Source organism: Balaenoptera physalus (genome assembly GCF_965194825.1).
Source record: "Balaenoptera physalus genome assembly, chromosome: 9".
Taxonomy (NCBI): Eukaryota; Metazoa; Chordata; class Mammalia; order Artiodactyla; family Balaenopteridae; genus Balaenoptera; species Balaenoptera physalus.
The window spans coordinates 59576332-59592447 of record NC_138888.1 but is presented as its reverse complement, the minus strand read 5'-3'; the positions used below and the strand labels follow the sequence as shown (position 1 = coordinate 59592447).

The 16116-nt window shown below is 43.0% G+C and overlaps 1 protein-coding gene and 1 pseudogene across 6 annotated transcripts in view; one reads left to right on the top strand and one right to left on the bottom strand.

Annotated features, from left to right (window-relative positions):
• Positions 1–16116, bottom strand: part of FAXC (failed axon connections homolog, metaxin like GST domain containing) — a 76849-nt gene that overhangs the window by 12354 nt on the left and 48379 nt on the right. The gene's annotated exons all lie outside the window — the stretch shown is intronic.
• On the top strand, positions 9819–15645 carry LOC309667155 (small ribosomal subunit protein eS12 pseudogene; annotated as a pseudogene). Its single transcript has one exon. The product of its transcript is annotated as a small ribosomal subunit protein eS12 pseudogene (transcript).

The following is a 16116-nucleotide window of genomic DNA, read 5'->3' as shown; positions in this document are numbered from 1 at the left end:
CATCCATCTTTCCACCAGAAGCCTCCTTTCAAAGCCGTCTCAGGGCAATAGAAGTTTTCAGTTCAGACAGCCCTTTTTCAAATCTCACTTTTACACATACGACCCAGTTTCAGAGAGGAGAAAACAAGTTAAAGGAGAGCTACACTGGCTTCCTGGCCCCCCAAAATGTTGATTTCCTTAAATGGCTAAAAGGAAAGAGTCTAAGGGAAATGCCAGAGTAAATTGTGAATTCTGTTGTAGACTCCAAAGACTTTGGGGGGCAAGAGGAAAAAACGTACATGAGTTTATAAAAACTTAGGAAATCTAAAAATAGAGCACTTCAGACCTTGATAAAAGGGAAAAAAATACTAAATATAATCATTTGAATCCATACATCAACTAATGCCTATAGCATTCAGCCCAAATTTGCCATTTGGCTCAGAATGTTAAAACTGGAAGGATACTGAGTTAGTGACAGAACCAGACTAAAAATGCTGGCACCTGGGTCTCCTGACTCCCAGCCTGATGCCCTCTGCTCTGTACAATATGCCATGAGGAGCACCACCTCAGAGATAAAGACCCTCCATGGAACAGCAAGAGGGTTGAGCTGTGAACATTTACAAAAGGATGCTTTAGTCAGGAGGGAACACAGAACATAGAAGGAAAAAAAGAACAAAAGTCTAAGGGTTTTTAAAGGAACTTGCTAAAAAAAAAAAAAAAAAAAAGGATAGAATTTAGCATTCACGGTAGATACACAATTATATGTATATATACACACAAGACAGTTATAAATTTAAAGAATATAAAAATACCCTCTGTTACTAAGAAATCCTCAGAGTACCCAATGGCAGGAAACTTTTTTTCTAAACTTTTTTAGTTAATTAATTTTAGACTTACAGAAAAGTTGCAAAAATAGCAGAGTTTCTGTATACCCTTCAACCAGCTTCTGCTAAGATTAACATCTTAGGTAACCACAGTACGTTTACCAAAACTAAAGAATTAACATCAATATAAAACAATTAACTGCACTATAGGCTTCATTCAAATTTTATTAGTTTTTCAACTAGTACCCTTTTCTGTTCCAGGATCCCAGTTAGGATCCCACACTGCATTTAGTTATCAGGTTGCCTTACTCTCCTCCAACCTCCTCAGTCTTGCCTTGTCTTTCATAGCCTTGACACTTAAAGAATACTGGTCAGTTATTCTGTAAAATGTTCATCAACTTGGGTTTGTCTAAGGTGATTAATAATTAGAGTAGTCATGCATTTTTATGAACCCTTCTGTGATGGTTATTTTATGTGTCAACCTGACTGGACTACGGGTGCTAAGTTGTGTGGTCAAACATTATTCTGGGTGTTTCTATGAGGGTGTTTTGGATGAGATTAACATTTAAGTGGTAGAGTGAGTAAAGCAGAATGCTCTCCCTAATGTGGGTGGGCCTCCTCCAATTAGATGAAGGCCTTATTGGACAGTAGGGCTGACTCTCCCTGGAGTAAGAGAGAACTCCTCCTGCCTGACTGCCTCTGAACTGGGACATGGGCTTTTTCCTGCCTTCAGACTTAAATGGAAACATTGGCTCTTCCTTGGTCTTGAGCCAGTTCATACTGGAACGACACCATCAGCCCTCCCAGGTCTCCACCCTGCCAACCCACCCTGCAGATCTTGGGACTTGTCAGCCTCCATAGTTGTATGAGTCAATATAACTTTATTATATAAGAGAAATAGACATGGATAGATCTAGATATCTATATCTAGATCTCCTATTGGCTTGTTTCTCTGGAGAACCCTAATACCCCTTCTCGGGGCATCATGTCAGAGGGTCCACAATGTCCATATGTCCATATCACTGGGGATGTTAACCTTGACCATGCGGTGAAGGTGGTGTCTATAAGGTTTCTTCACTGTAATGTTACTATTTTTCCTTTTGCAATTAATAGCCTTGGGAGAGAAACTTTGAGACTGTATAAATATCCTGTTTCTCCTCAAACTTTGGCCCACTAATTTTAGCATCCATCAGTAGATGTCATCTGAAACAATTATTACTGTGGTGTTTGCCTAATCAGGATTTTCTGTTTCTCTCAATCCTTCTACATGTATTGATCCAAATACTACTGTTCCCTTCATCCCCCATTTACTGACATATTCCATTATTTATTTAAGTGTGCACTTGTCGATATTTATTTTATTCTATGGCCTATAATCCAGTACTCTCATTATTCTTTCTGTTGTTCAAATTGTTCCAGATTTGGCCTTTTGAGCTTGGCAGGAAGTATTTTTAAGAGGGAGACTGAATTTAGATTAGACTCTGCTTAGAGATGAAGAGGACAAGCCGAAGTCTCAAGTCTGCAGCACCCCCAGGTTTCACCAAGTGAGCCCATTTTTCATTAGTGGAGGGTGTTAGCAAAAACAAAACACTAAGGGCACTTCTGAAGGGCACTGAAGCAGCAGGCTTGGGTGACGAGGCAACTCAAGCCTCATTTTCAGTAGGTAAACCACCCCACTAGTTTCTGTAGAGATGGACAGAAGGAGCTGAGGGATATCTGAGCACCTGTAACTCCCTGCCAGCCCCCAGATTTGGTGTGTGGACCATGAATCACTGGTGAGAGAAAATAAAGACTGAAAATATCAGAAACACTGGGAGGTGAGGGACCCAGGGTACATGGGACTCCCTAAGGGATGGTCCACCAGAGGCCAGGTTCCAAAACCACAGAAGCCTTTCTGAGGATGCTCGGCCCTCCTGACTGTGAGGGTGAGCCCACATCCCAGCAGTGGCAGGGTGACTTCAGGTGGCCAGGCTGATTTCACAGACCTCTCTGGCTGGGTCTTCAAGCAGCCACCAGGGAGCAGAGACCAGTGAGGAAATGCAAGGATGGCAACCAAGCAGCCAGAGGGAGGGGCCACATGGACCTGAGGAGAGCCCATGGCAGGGGGGCAGGGGTTGGCTCCACTGAGGGCTGGAGAATGATAGCTGGTCCTGGGTGTTTCTAGAATCTGATCCTACCTCTCCTGGGTGGTTTGAGCAGCTCTTCTCTGTGAGGAAGATCATGTTGTAGATGGAGGAACCACTGAAGCACCCAAGGATGACCAAAAATTGAGTGGGGAGCACTAAGTCATGAATAACAAGAATGTTCTAGGGCCCTGAAGGATATCTGCTCTTTGTACGCCAGACTTGAGCTCGCTGGGATTGGACTTTATCATAGATCATTGGTCAAGACTTTAAATGGCCCCATGAAGTCAAGGCTGCTTATTCTGACCTCCAAGCCTGACCTCTGGCCCTTCCCACATGGCCTTCCACTTCTGTCACAGGCAGCAACACAGGGCTGACCAGGAGACAGCAGGATGCAACAGAGATGAGAACATGTGGAACAAGACTGCACAGGTCAGCTAGGTCCCTCACCCCATTACCTGCCCCCACCCCATTAGAACTGACTGAGGCGATAGCTGAGTGAGGGGAGGGCACATATGGAGGGCAAAGCCACACAGTTGTCCAGGGAGAACTAAATCAACACGGAGGCTGAGAAGAGTGGCCGGAATCCAATCCTGAAGATTCAGACCAAACTGAGAGAACAAGGAAGCTGCAGAGTTGAAGCAAGATGGCTTAGTGAGCAAGGAAACCGAGGGATGAGGAGAGGACAAATAGAGAGCAACATGGATCTTAACAAGTCCCACCAGAGGGAGGGACCACAAAACAGCGCAAATGAGGAAGCACTCCTGGTCTAGGCTGTTTGCCTGCTGCCTGCCTCTCAGCCTCTTCCCTGGGGAGGGTGCATGAGAGCTGCCAGCAGATAGGTCTCTCCAGGCCCTGGCAGGGCAAGTCAAGGTCTACCTCATGTGAATGCTCTACTTCAGTCAAATATGCCGGGAGCTCATCCCATCACCATCCTTCATCCCATCCTTCCTGTCTCAAACAACCTCCACTTGTCTAACCCAACCCTTCCCTTATGACTCAGATCAAGTTCTCCCTCCTCCACTCCAGGAAGGCTACCTGCACTGTCCAGTCCACTAGCACCTCTCATTGCCCACTCCCCTGCCAAACCCCAGAGGGACAACTGCTTAGAGCAGGGCTGCTCAGAGGATAGCCTGATGCCAACATCAGCGTCACAAATGCTCAGGTCCCATCTACTGAATCAGAATGACTGGGGGTGAGACTGGGAAAGAATCTGTGTTTCAACAAGCTTCCAGGTCAGTGTTTCTTAAACTTTAGAGGCATAAAAATTCCCTGGAGAGCCTGCAGTTCTTACACCAGACTTTGAATAGTGCTGTTCCAGATGATTCTTATGCACGCTAAAGTTTGAGAAGCACTGGTCTAGACTGGAGTAGATCGGTGGTCTTAAACTCGAGCACACATCATCATCACCTAGAGGGCTTTTTGAAAATACTGATTTATCCCCCACGCATCCCCAGGCCAGGAGTTTCTGATTCAGTAGGTATGGAGTGGCACCCAAGAATCTGCCTTTCTAACAAGATCTCAGGTAATGCTGATGCTGCTGGTCGAGGGACGACACTTTAAGAGCCACTGGTCTAGATCACTCATTAGGTAATTCACACGTCATCTCACAGTCTTATTTATGTGTGTGTCCTATCTCCTCAAGTAGTTTTTAATCTCCTTGAGGGCAGGTAACCCTCTGTTTTACTTTTCTGTCCCTCTGGTACCTATCACAGTAGAAATCATCAATTAAGGTGTTGATAGCCTTAAGTATGTTTGATCTGTCTTTCCTTAGATTAGAGAACTATTATAAGGATTGAAAAATGTAATAATGTGAAAGCATTTTGCAAACTAGAAGGTGCTATTCTAACATAAGGAATTATTTTACACTCATCGACAATAATAGAACAAGTACTACAGCTGTGGGCGGAACAGTCTAACCTCCCACGCAGTGTAGAAATCCCTTCTCCCATTTCCCTACCAGAGAGTCCCCAACGGCAGCCCCTCTAGGGACTTCTCCCTCATTTCCTGGGCAAGGCAGGCAATTCTCTGGTTAGATAGTTCCTTACATTGAGACAAAATATGTCCCCGTGGTACATCTACCATTGATCCCAGTTCTTTCCTCTGGAATCACACAAAGAATTTACGGCCATATTTATTTTGCACAACACCCTAGGAAAGTAAGTCTCCACTAACATACTTCTACGTAAAAACCGATGACTTGTGTTCACATATATCACTATGCGATAGTGGGTAGAATGTTTGTTTCAGAGCACTGGAAGTAGCTATAGAAATGAACCTCTGAATTATATCCACTTATTCCCTTACTAATTCTGCTCCCAGCTTTTACTGGCCACTATCAGCTCCATTCCTGCCATTTAGCTAAATTTCCAAATGCTATAAGTGGCAGAAGAGAAAAGACTGGCTGTGGGGAGAATATCGTTCTAGAGAGAAATTAAAGATTAATAGTCAAAAGACTTTCAAGTACTCATTTTTCTATTAATCTAAGAATCAAGAGTAATTACGTGTTTCACCTACTTAATGTTCCCTATACTTGAGCACTGATGGGATTTATAAACAGATAATTCCAGTGAAGACAATGTTGATATTATTCCTATTTCTAATTGTCCCTCTCTCAACATTTAATTAACTGGGACTTTAAGAACAATTGAGAGACAAAGACTTTGAGTACTTTCCCCAAGGATAGCACAGGTCACAGTAATCTTACCAGCCAACCTTCAAAGAACACATCCTTGAAGCTCTTTTTCCTGCATGTGACTCCCAGAGGGCAAAGCTGAAGGAAATCTATGTTCTAGTCTCTCTTACACTCTTGGTCAGACCTCTCTTTGTCAGAAGTCATATGACAGGCCACTTCCTTTAAAGAGCTCTTGTTCATATTCCCAGCATACTCTAAAATCACTGAATACGTGATTCTTTCAACTATGAGGGGGGTGGTGCTATCTTATATATGAGGTTATTAATGGTCCTTATGAGTAAATATCAGAATTAAAACCATTAACTTTGACAACTTTCTGACATTTACTAGTTGCACCAACTGGCTCACACTCTGGGAAAAAATAAAGGTGGGTGGGGGGATACCAGAAGAAGCCCCTAAATTTAATCCCTCCTCAGATTTCATTCTGGAAGGCAACTAGATACTCCTCCAATCTTCTACAAAATTCTCTAGAAGAACGTACAGGAAAATTTTTTCCAGAGAGTATGAACTATCTTGACCCCTTCCCCAATGACCACCAGTACCAATCATCTCGCCTCTTCCTCCCGATCTTCTCTTTGTTGATGTCCCAGCTCTTAAAACTCCCTATGGATGAGACAAGGATGAACATACCTTCCCCACTATAAGGATGGGATTGCACTTGCTCTTCTGTACTTCAGTCCTCCTATTAATGTTTCTGAGCACCTTCTGAACTCCATGCGCTCAAAGCATTCATGCACATACACTGTAATTTTAGGAAATTTGGATAAAGGATTTGTACCAGTTGTGGAAAAATTTCACACACAGGAAATCCGGTTTAGGAAAATATTTCTCAGGAGGAGGCAAATGCCTGCTCAGACTCACTTAGTATTATAATTTAATAACATTAAACAGCAGCTTCTGGAAGTCTTCAAGAACCATAGCTAACATCTCTAACGATGACGCAGCATTACTGACTCACTGATGATCGGCCTTCTTATTTCTCTCTCTTCTTGAAGTTGCTGAAATATTGCTGCTTTTGAGTCTGACTAGACATTCAACTGAAACAGTGAGATTGGAGGGGTATAAAAGTTCTATGGGTCTCCCCTGTTTCACTTTCCCAAGTACGCCTTCTGAGGGAAAAGAATATAGAGCACTCAACTCAAACTACATCCCAAGAGAGGCTTTCCCCTTCATTTCATTTCTGTCCTGGCTATTCTGTATTTGGGCAATCAGAGGAACCAGCTGTTCTGTCTCTTTATTCAATAAAGACTATCTGGTAGCCTCCAAATATGGTTTAGTTAATGAAACAACACATCAGACTGAATTCAATGTCATGCTGAAATTTATATTCAAATCCTTTTATAAGGAACTTATCCTTCTTTTAAGAAAGTTGAATAGTAGCAGATTCTAATGGCAGGTTTTGTGCCTGGCCATCAGGGCCCTGCAAGCAGACTCCACATTTCTGGAGGATCTGTCATCATTTTATGGACCCCAGGTTTCACCTTAGCTGGAATCCAGGATCTTCAACCATTTTCAAACATCTGAGCAATCACCAAAAACTGGTGCAAACCTTTAACCACCAGAACTGTTTAGCACCTGCCCAGAGTGGTGGATCTTACTCAGATTCACACAATAGGCATAGATCCCTTTGGAGGAAATCAAACTGCTATTGACCTCATCTTTAAAAATGCGAATCTGGAGAATTCCCTGGTGGTCCAGTGGTTAGGACTCAGCGCTTTCACTGCCGGGCCCTGGGTTCGACCCCTGGTCTGAGAATGGCCAAAAAAAAAAAAAAAAAAAAAATTGGGAATCTGATACCTTCTCAAATGATATACCCATGAGTATGCTGGATAGCACATAGAATTCTGTATGATGCTTCTTTCCGAGTGTAAGACTGAGTCTTTAGCTCCTACTCTGTGGGAGGCCTTATTACTCCCCTACTGAACATTATTGTTCATGTATCCCGGCCATTAGATGGTTAAGAATGTCCCACATAACTCTCTCCCCAGTGCACACTACTTTCTCAAAGATCATTGAATCCAGAGACAGAAACCTCCTGTGTGCCAAGCTCCACAATCTTGGAATAGATCCAGGTTTCTTCACAGCCAAGACAAGAACACTGCTAAAATCAGAATGGGTAGTAATAATAGTCTCGTGAGAGACTAAAAGATAAGATTCTACTTCTAAAAGATGTAAAACCTTTTATCTATGTAACTTGAGGCAACTGAAATTGGATGCCTGATGCCTGCCGCCCATCATAGCTGGATAAGCACTCTTTCCTCTTGACAACCTGGCTGTACCCTTCACAGCTCAGCAGCTGCTCAAAGAGGCTCCTACTAGGATTAATGGGATTGGAGCTACGTGGGTGTGTTTGTTATTGATAGCTGCGTAATAAATTTCCTCAAAAATTTAGCAGCTTAAAAAGGCCAAATATTTATTACCTCACAGTTTCTGTGAGTCAAGAATCCAGGCAGCTTTAGCTGGGTGCCTCTGGCTCAGGGTCTCTCACAGGCTGCAATTAAGATGTCAGCCAGGGATGCAACTAGAGATTATCATACTAAGTGAAGTAAGTCAGAAAGAGAAAGACAACTACCATATGATATCACTTATATGTGGAATCTAAAATACGGCACAAATGAACTCATCTATGAAACAGAAGCAGACTCACAGACATAGAGAACAGACTTGTGGTTGCCAAGGGGGAGGGGGGAGGGAGAGGGATAGACTGGGAGTTTGGGGTTAGTAGATGCAAACTATTACCTATAGAATGGATAAACAACAAGGTCCTACTATATAGTACAGGGAATTATATTTAATATCCTGGGATAAATTATAATGGAAAAGAATATAAAAAAGAATTTGTATATGTGTATAACTGAGTCACTTTGCTGTACAGCAGAAATTAACACAACACTGTACATAAACTATACTTCACTTTTTAAAAATTAAGAAAATAAAATAAAATCCCAAATATTAAAAAAAAAAAAAAAAAAAAGATGTCAGCCAGGTTGCAGTTATCTCAAGCCTTGACTAGGGGAGGATGTTTCCAAACTCATTCACATGGTTAACAGGCCTCAGGTCCTTGCTGGCTCCTGGCCAGAGATGAGTTCCTTGCCACGTGGACCTCTCCATAGAGCAGCTCACAACCGTGCTGGCTTGCATCAGAGCAAGTGAAAGATCAAGGACAGGAGAGAGAGGATGCCCAAGACAGAAGCTACAATCTTTTCATAACCTAATCTTGGAAGGGACATCCCACTGCTTCTGCCATATTCTATGTCTGAGAAGCAAATCAATAAGTCCAGCCTACACTCAATGGGAGGGGATTACCCAAGAGGGTGAATCCCGGGAGGCAGGGATCACTGGGGGCCACCTTGGAGGCTGCTGATCACATGAGGAAAATATCAGTGCTGCATTCAAAAGTGTTTGGAGGTTAAATGTCATGATATCTGTAACTAATTTTAAAATACATCCACATCAAGAAAAAAACATAGTTGAGGCAAATATGACAAAATGTTAACAACTATTGAATAGAGTTGATGGTTATAAAGCTGTTCATTGGACTACTATTCTACTTTTCTGTGTGTTTGAAAATTTTCAAAATGAAAAAACAAAAAAAAACCACCTGATCTTGTTCACTGACAAGGGGCCAAGGGAAGAAGCTGTATCAACTATGTTAAATCTCAAATGATAACATTTGGCAGACACCCCCAATGTTTAAATGGACAATCCTAAATCATCCTCATCTAATAGGTGAACGAACTCAGCTACCTAGGAGTTTATTTGGTACATGGATGCCCTGACAGTCTCATCAGAATGGTTCTCTTATGATTCTGTCTAGATTGTAAAATCAGTGAAGACAGAAATCATACTAGATGGTGAGCTCTACCTGGGCACTAAGACTGTACCCCCCAGTACCCACCAGTGCCCAGTGCCCAACAGGTGCTCAGTAAATATATTTTTCAGTGAATGCAGACTATTTTATAATACTTTGTCCTTAAATCTTTTAGACCAAAATTATCCCTCCCAATACTTGATGGCACAGAACTCTAGGATGTACAGCTCTGAGGCTCAGCCAGGGCTTATATAGGTGCTTGAGCTAATAGTCTGTGAAGAACTACAGTGGCCCTGCCCCACACTGCTGGAGCTCACTGTTTCATGAAGGCAAGATGGCCTTCGAACCAGGCAGCACAAGTCAGGCCCTTAAGTTCTTTTTTTTTTTCTTTTTTTAATTAATTAATTTATTTTTTTTCTTTTTTTTTTGGCTGTGTTGGGTCTTCGTTGCTGCGTGCGGGCTTTCTCTAGTTGCGGCGAGCAGGGGCTACTCTTCGTTGTGGTGTGTGGGCTTCTCATTGCAGTGGCTACTCTTGTGGAGCATGGGCTCTAGGCGCATGGGTTTCAGTAGTTGTGGCACGCAGGCTCAGTAGTTGTGCAGGCCCTTAAGTTCTGATGAGAGATCCTCCAAAGGTGGACGGACCACCTGGTGTCTAATGCAAGAAATCTCTTCAATGAACAACATGGAAAAGCTAAACCCCTGGTAGTCACCAAAGACCCAAATGTAAAATAGCTGACTCAGGACTTGCCAAAGCTTGCCCTAAACCCACACACTTCCCCTCCCAAAAAATAACTTACATTGGAAAGTGGATCTATTGATAAGAGGTGCCTGGGCTATGGTTGTTGGGTAAGTTATCAAAATCTCTAGGCTCTCTAAGCTCCACCCCTATAATAAATAAATCCAAATAAAAAATACAGGCACTGTATTAAAGTAGGACCCCAAACAAATGCCTTTGGAGCTGCAATTCAACGTTAAACCTTGAGCTTTTATTAAGAAAAATTTTTTACAAATGTTTACATTCAAAAACACTGTCCTTAAGGAAATCCAATCTCCCTTCCATGGAAGAATCTCTTCCTAGAATTCAGGACCACGAAAAAACTTGTCTCAATTGAAGAACCTTTTCCTTTTCCTAGAAAATAAAGATGAAACTGCCCCCACACATCTCCCTTTTTATCTTGGTAGCCAAAAAACTCAAAGTTAAATTGTGCCCAATTCCAGGAATAAACTCATTCCAAGAACGTAATTTTTTCTAGTTGGTTTCTGAAATGTTTGTATTAATACTGAATATATTATAATGCTCTGTCTTATATATGATTGCCTCAAATTCCTTTTGGAAGTTAGTATTCATTCAGCAAATAGTTACTGAGTGCCTAATATTTACCAGGCCTTCTCTTAGGTACCAGGGTTGGAGGGAAGCCAGTCAAAATGATAACGTCCACAGGAAAGGCTGAGGGAAGGCTGGAGGTTGGGGGGTAGGGGAGCATAGGAGGAGCCCAGAAGAGTACAACACAGTACTTCCATGATTGAACTGTGCACAAAGTGAAACAGGAGAGAAGAGAACACCCAATGTAGGCGGCCCCATGGGGTTGGAGTAGGTTAGGGAGAACACTAAGAAAGTTTCTAAGTAATAGAAACAAGCTTTAAGAATCTGTCAAATTAAGCAAGGCAAGGGAAACAGCCTCTGTTTTGCATGAAGCTGCAAAACAGCACAGTGTGTTCAGGGACCCAAGGGTAATTTGGTGCGTTAGGAATAAAGGTGCACATGGGGAAGAAGTAGGAAATATGGGCAGAGATGTGAAGAGAATTCAGCTTATGAAGAAAAGGAGTTTGGATCTTAGTCTAAGAGAACTGGGAGCCTAACAGTTCTGATTTACATTTTAGATTGACCACGCTAGTAGAATTCAAAAGCAGGCCTGGAGGTTGGGACATCAGCTAAGAATCTGTGGCAAAATCCAGGCATTGGGCGCTCCTCCTATGGCCGTGGGGCAGAAAGGAGCTAAGAGGTTAAGGTGTTCGGTGAGCTCCCAGTGAGCTTACTGAGCATCTGGCTCTCCAGCCAGACTCCTGGGTCCAAGCCTGACCCCACCACATCTCAGCCACGTGATCTTGTGAAGTTAGTTAACCACTATGTACCGCAGTTTCCTCATTTACAAACCAGGCATAATAATACTAATGATAATCATAATCATAATAAGATGTTACTAATACTGCCTCATTTAATTCTCACCAAACCATATGAGAATAGGTATTGTTATTATATTACCATGAGGATATACATACACACACACATATATATGTACATATGATATATATTGTATATAGTAGGTATTTTATATTACATAGTATACATATATCATATGTGTAATATATTATACGTATTATATTGTATGTTATATATTTAATATATAATGCACACTATGTATATTATTATGAAAGTACATATTATCACATGAGGGTATTATATATTGTACTACTACTTGCCTAAGCACACTGGAAATGCTCCACCAATGTCAGCTCTTATCAATATTATTTTGACTATATGCAAGACACAGCTCTGGGTGCTGGGATCCTGGGACTAACAGAACAGACAAGGTCACTGCTCTCATGGAGTTTACATCCCATGGAGAGATGATAAACAAATCAATCAATAAATAAGAAAGCATCAGCCAGTGATAAGTGCAGTGCAGAGAATTAAAGTAAGGTGATGTGATAGAGGGTGACTGACAGCTATGTTAGACTGGGTGGTCAGGGAAGGCCTCTCTGTGCAGCTGATATTTACCCAGAGACATGAATGTCGAGAAGGATCTACCGATGCACAGATCTGGAGACTGGGAATTCCAGGCAAGGGAAACAGCTAAGACAAGTGCCCCAGGGTCAGGATAAGCTTGGTGTGTTTGTGAAGTGGACAGAAGACAAGGATGGCTGGCACAGAGTGGGCAAGGGGTGAGGGTTAAGAAATGAGATTGGAAAGAAGGCAGGGCCCGGGCAGTCTAGGACTTTGAAAGCCAGGTGGAAGATAACAGAGAAGGAGCAATCTGGAATGACTTTTGGCACCCAACTTGAATAACTGAATGGAGGATGGTGTCATTCACAGAGAGAGGCCACAGGAGGGGATGCTGGTTTGGTGGGAGGGTGAGGAGTTCTGTTTGGGAATGTGCTGAATCTCACGTGGTTGTGGGACATCTAAGTGAAGATACAGAAAACAGCTGGATTCAGGAGATGAATAGAGGGTGGGGGGCTTGACTTCTGAGACCAATCAACATTTAAGGAACCTAAAAAGGAGAGCAGGGAAAGAGGGTCAGAGAGAGCCAATGAGTAAGATAAAGGCTAAAAAGTGTTCGGCAATGATTTCTGGCTTCTCCTAGACTACTTCAGTTCAAATCCATGATAGCTGGGTGTTCCCAGACAAGTTAGCTCTTTGTGCCTAAATCTCCCCATGGACAGGATCATTGTGAGCAGTAAATGACTTAATACGTGAAAAGTATGCACCTGCGTGTGTTAGAAGGTTGCACCCACCCAGACAACAATCGGGCGACACCTGAAACAGCAGGAGACTAATGCCTCCTCACCTCGTGCCCGGAAATCTGTAGAGCTGAAATGGAGGCTGGAGCCTCCGGGGGAAAAGGAAGCCTGAACCCTCTGTACTTCAACACACCCAAGAAACGTCGTTCCCATCAGCCTTACAGCAGGGAAGAGACGCCTCAAAGTCTCTCCTTCAGGTAAAAGTTTCCTACTTCTAAAAATCCAAAATTAAAAACTAAAATAAGGGCTTCCCTGGCGGCGCAGTGGTTGAGAATCTGCCTGCCAATGCAGGGGACACGGGTTCGAGCCCTGGTCTGGGAAGATCCCACATGCCGCGGAGCAACTACACCCATGAGCCACAACTACTGAGCCTGCGTGTCTGGAGCCTGTGCTCTGCAACAAGAGAGGCCGCGACAGTGAAAGGCCCGCGCACCGCGATGAAGAGTGGCCCCCGCTTGCCGCAACTAGAGAAAGCCCTCGCACAGAAACGAAGACCCAACACAGCCAAAAATAAATAAATAAATAAATAAATTTGGAAAAAAAAAAAAACTAAAATAAATAAAAGGTTCTCTTTCCCTGCTGCCACCAAGCTGGAGGGTGTACTCCAGTTTCGGCTCCACCTGTAACCCACAGCCATGGCTGAGGAAGGCACTGATTTGCTGCTGGAAGGTGTAGTGGATGTTAACAACACTTTATAGGAGGTACTGAAGACCACCCTCATCCATCGATGGCCTCGCACGTGGAATTCGGGAAGCTGCCAAAGCCTTAGACCAGCGCCAAGCCCACCTTTGTGTGCTTGCAGCCATCTTTGTGTGATAAGCCTGTGCTTGCACCCATCTTTGTGTGATAAGCCTGTGTGGGTCAAGCTGGTGGAGGCTGTTTGTGCTGAGTACCAAATCAACCTAATTCAAGTTGATGCCAACAAGAAACTAGGGGAATGAGTGGGCCTCTGTAAAGCTGACAAGAGAGGGGAGCTCCGCAAAGTGGTCGCTTCAGTTGCGTGGTGGCCAAGGACAAAGGACAAGGCAGAGAGTCTCAGTCAGGCCAAGGATGTCACTGAGGACTACTTCAAATGCAAGAAATGAACAAATAAAAAAACTTGGCTCTTGAAAAATAATAATAGTTAATAACTAAAAGGCCAAAATAAAAATAAGTCTTGTAATAAGGCAGGCAATAAGACCTGGCTTTAATAAGATCTGGCAATAAGGCAGGGTGTTATTTACCCTTTCAAGAGCACTCTGCAGACAGGTGGGTTGGGGGCCAGGGGTCAGGATACAGTGATTCATGATGTAAATGGGAGATAAGTGAAGAGAATGACTATTGATTCATTTCATAAAAAGCTTCTGTGTGAAGGGAAGGCAAGAGACAGGACAGAAGTGGAGTGGTATTTTTTTAAACTTTTTTTAAATTGAAGTATAATTGATTTACAACGTTGTGTTAGTTTCAGGTGTACAGCAAAGTGATTCAGTTATATATATATATATGTATATATAGTCTTTTTCAGATTCTTTTCCCTTATAGGTTATTACAAAATAATGAGGTATGGAGTGGTATCTTTTTTAGACAGGAAAGACTTATATGGTACGTAGAAGGAGGCTGTAAAGAAATAAGGGTTGAAAGAGGGAAGAGAGAATTCGAGGGGAAGGGGTGGAGGGGGTGGAACTGAGTGCAGTGAGGAGAGGGAGGCCTCCCAGCTGCCCGGAGCGCTGCTGGGTGCAGACCACGAGGGCTGGGCTGAGGGATGGAGGACCCTGGGGAGATAGTAGCTTCCCTGATGGATCTCAGGCTGGGCTGAGCGGGAGGGAAGTAAATTTGGGAAGGAGCAAATAAAATAATAGGGTGGGGGGAAGGGGAAGAAGGAAGAAGCCTGAGGTCCGGAGGCATCAATGCTCAAGTGTGGGAGCGAGGTGGGCTAAGATATGTTGATTGGTTCACCAAGGACCAAGCAACTGACTTAATGTACTAGGATACATCGAGTCACCATTTAATTATAATTCCTCCCGAGTTAGGCAGTCTAGTCAATGAATTTTATCCAGTCAAATCAGCCCAAAAGAACACTGTTGGGACTCAGGGCAGGCCACCCAAAATATGTCCCAGTGGCATATTGATTATTTTGAATTAAAGTCACTTAAGAAATGGCCAATGCAAGAGGGACGCTCTGACCCTCCTCTCTGTCTCCCTGAAAACAGGAAATCAGTCTCCAATGTGGAAGGTGCACTCCCTGCCTCTGGAAGTAGAAGGACACCCTTACCACCCGGAGACAGGGAATTCGGGGCTGAGAAGCCTGTATAAACAAACCTCCTTACGTCTTTAATTGACTGCCCCAAGCCCAAACCCTGTTTAGATTCTTCACTAATTGAGCACCCAAAGCCCAAGTTTCTTTGTCTTGTCAATTCCTCGCATATTGTTTCTTTGCCTAAAAAATATAAAAGCTCCCTTCCTTGGCCACTTCTTAGGTACCATTTCTATGAGACCTGCATGTCCGCAAATGAAAATTTCTTTTTCTCCTGTTAATCTGTCTTGTGTGTTAGTCCAGCCACAAGAACTAGAGAGGAGTGGAAAGGGAAAGTTCCCCAACCCCACGACACAAATGGGGAGGGTTTCCATATCTGGCGACACAGGAAAAGCACTGAGCCTTCTCATTCTGTGCTCATCCCTAACACATACATACCTACATAAGATTTAAGAATCTATTGTCTACATGGCACTGTCTTGTGAACCTTTTTCCTCTTTTTTTTCTTTTATTTTAATCATTCAGGAATTGGAACCCTGAAAATTTAAGCACAAAGTCACTTTTCTCAGGGAAGAAACAGCTAGAACACCCCCAGGATAAAGCAAAAACCAGACTGCTTCTGTCAGAATTACATCAACCAATTTGTGTTGCTAAATAAGCCACAAAGATTTCCAAGAACTCAGCACTGATTAGCATTTCATTTTAATCTGATAAAAGTAAATTTTTTTTGTTTTCGTGAATAATCAACATATTTTTACCAACTGAGATAGCAACAATGAACCTGGAAAAGAAATGAGCCACAACTGCCTCATCCCCATAAGGATGCAAACCCTTTATTTATTTATTTATTTATTTATTTATTTTGGCTGCACCGCACGGCATGTGGGATCTTAGCTCCCAGACCAGGGATGGAACCCGTGCCCCCTGCA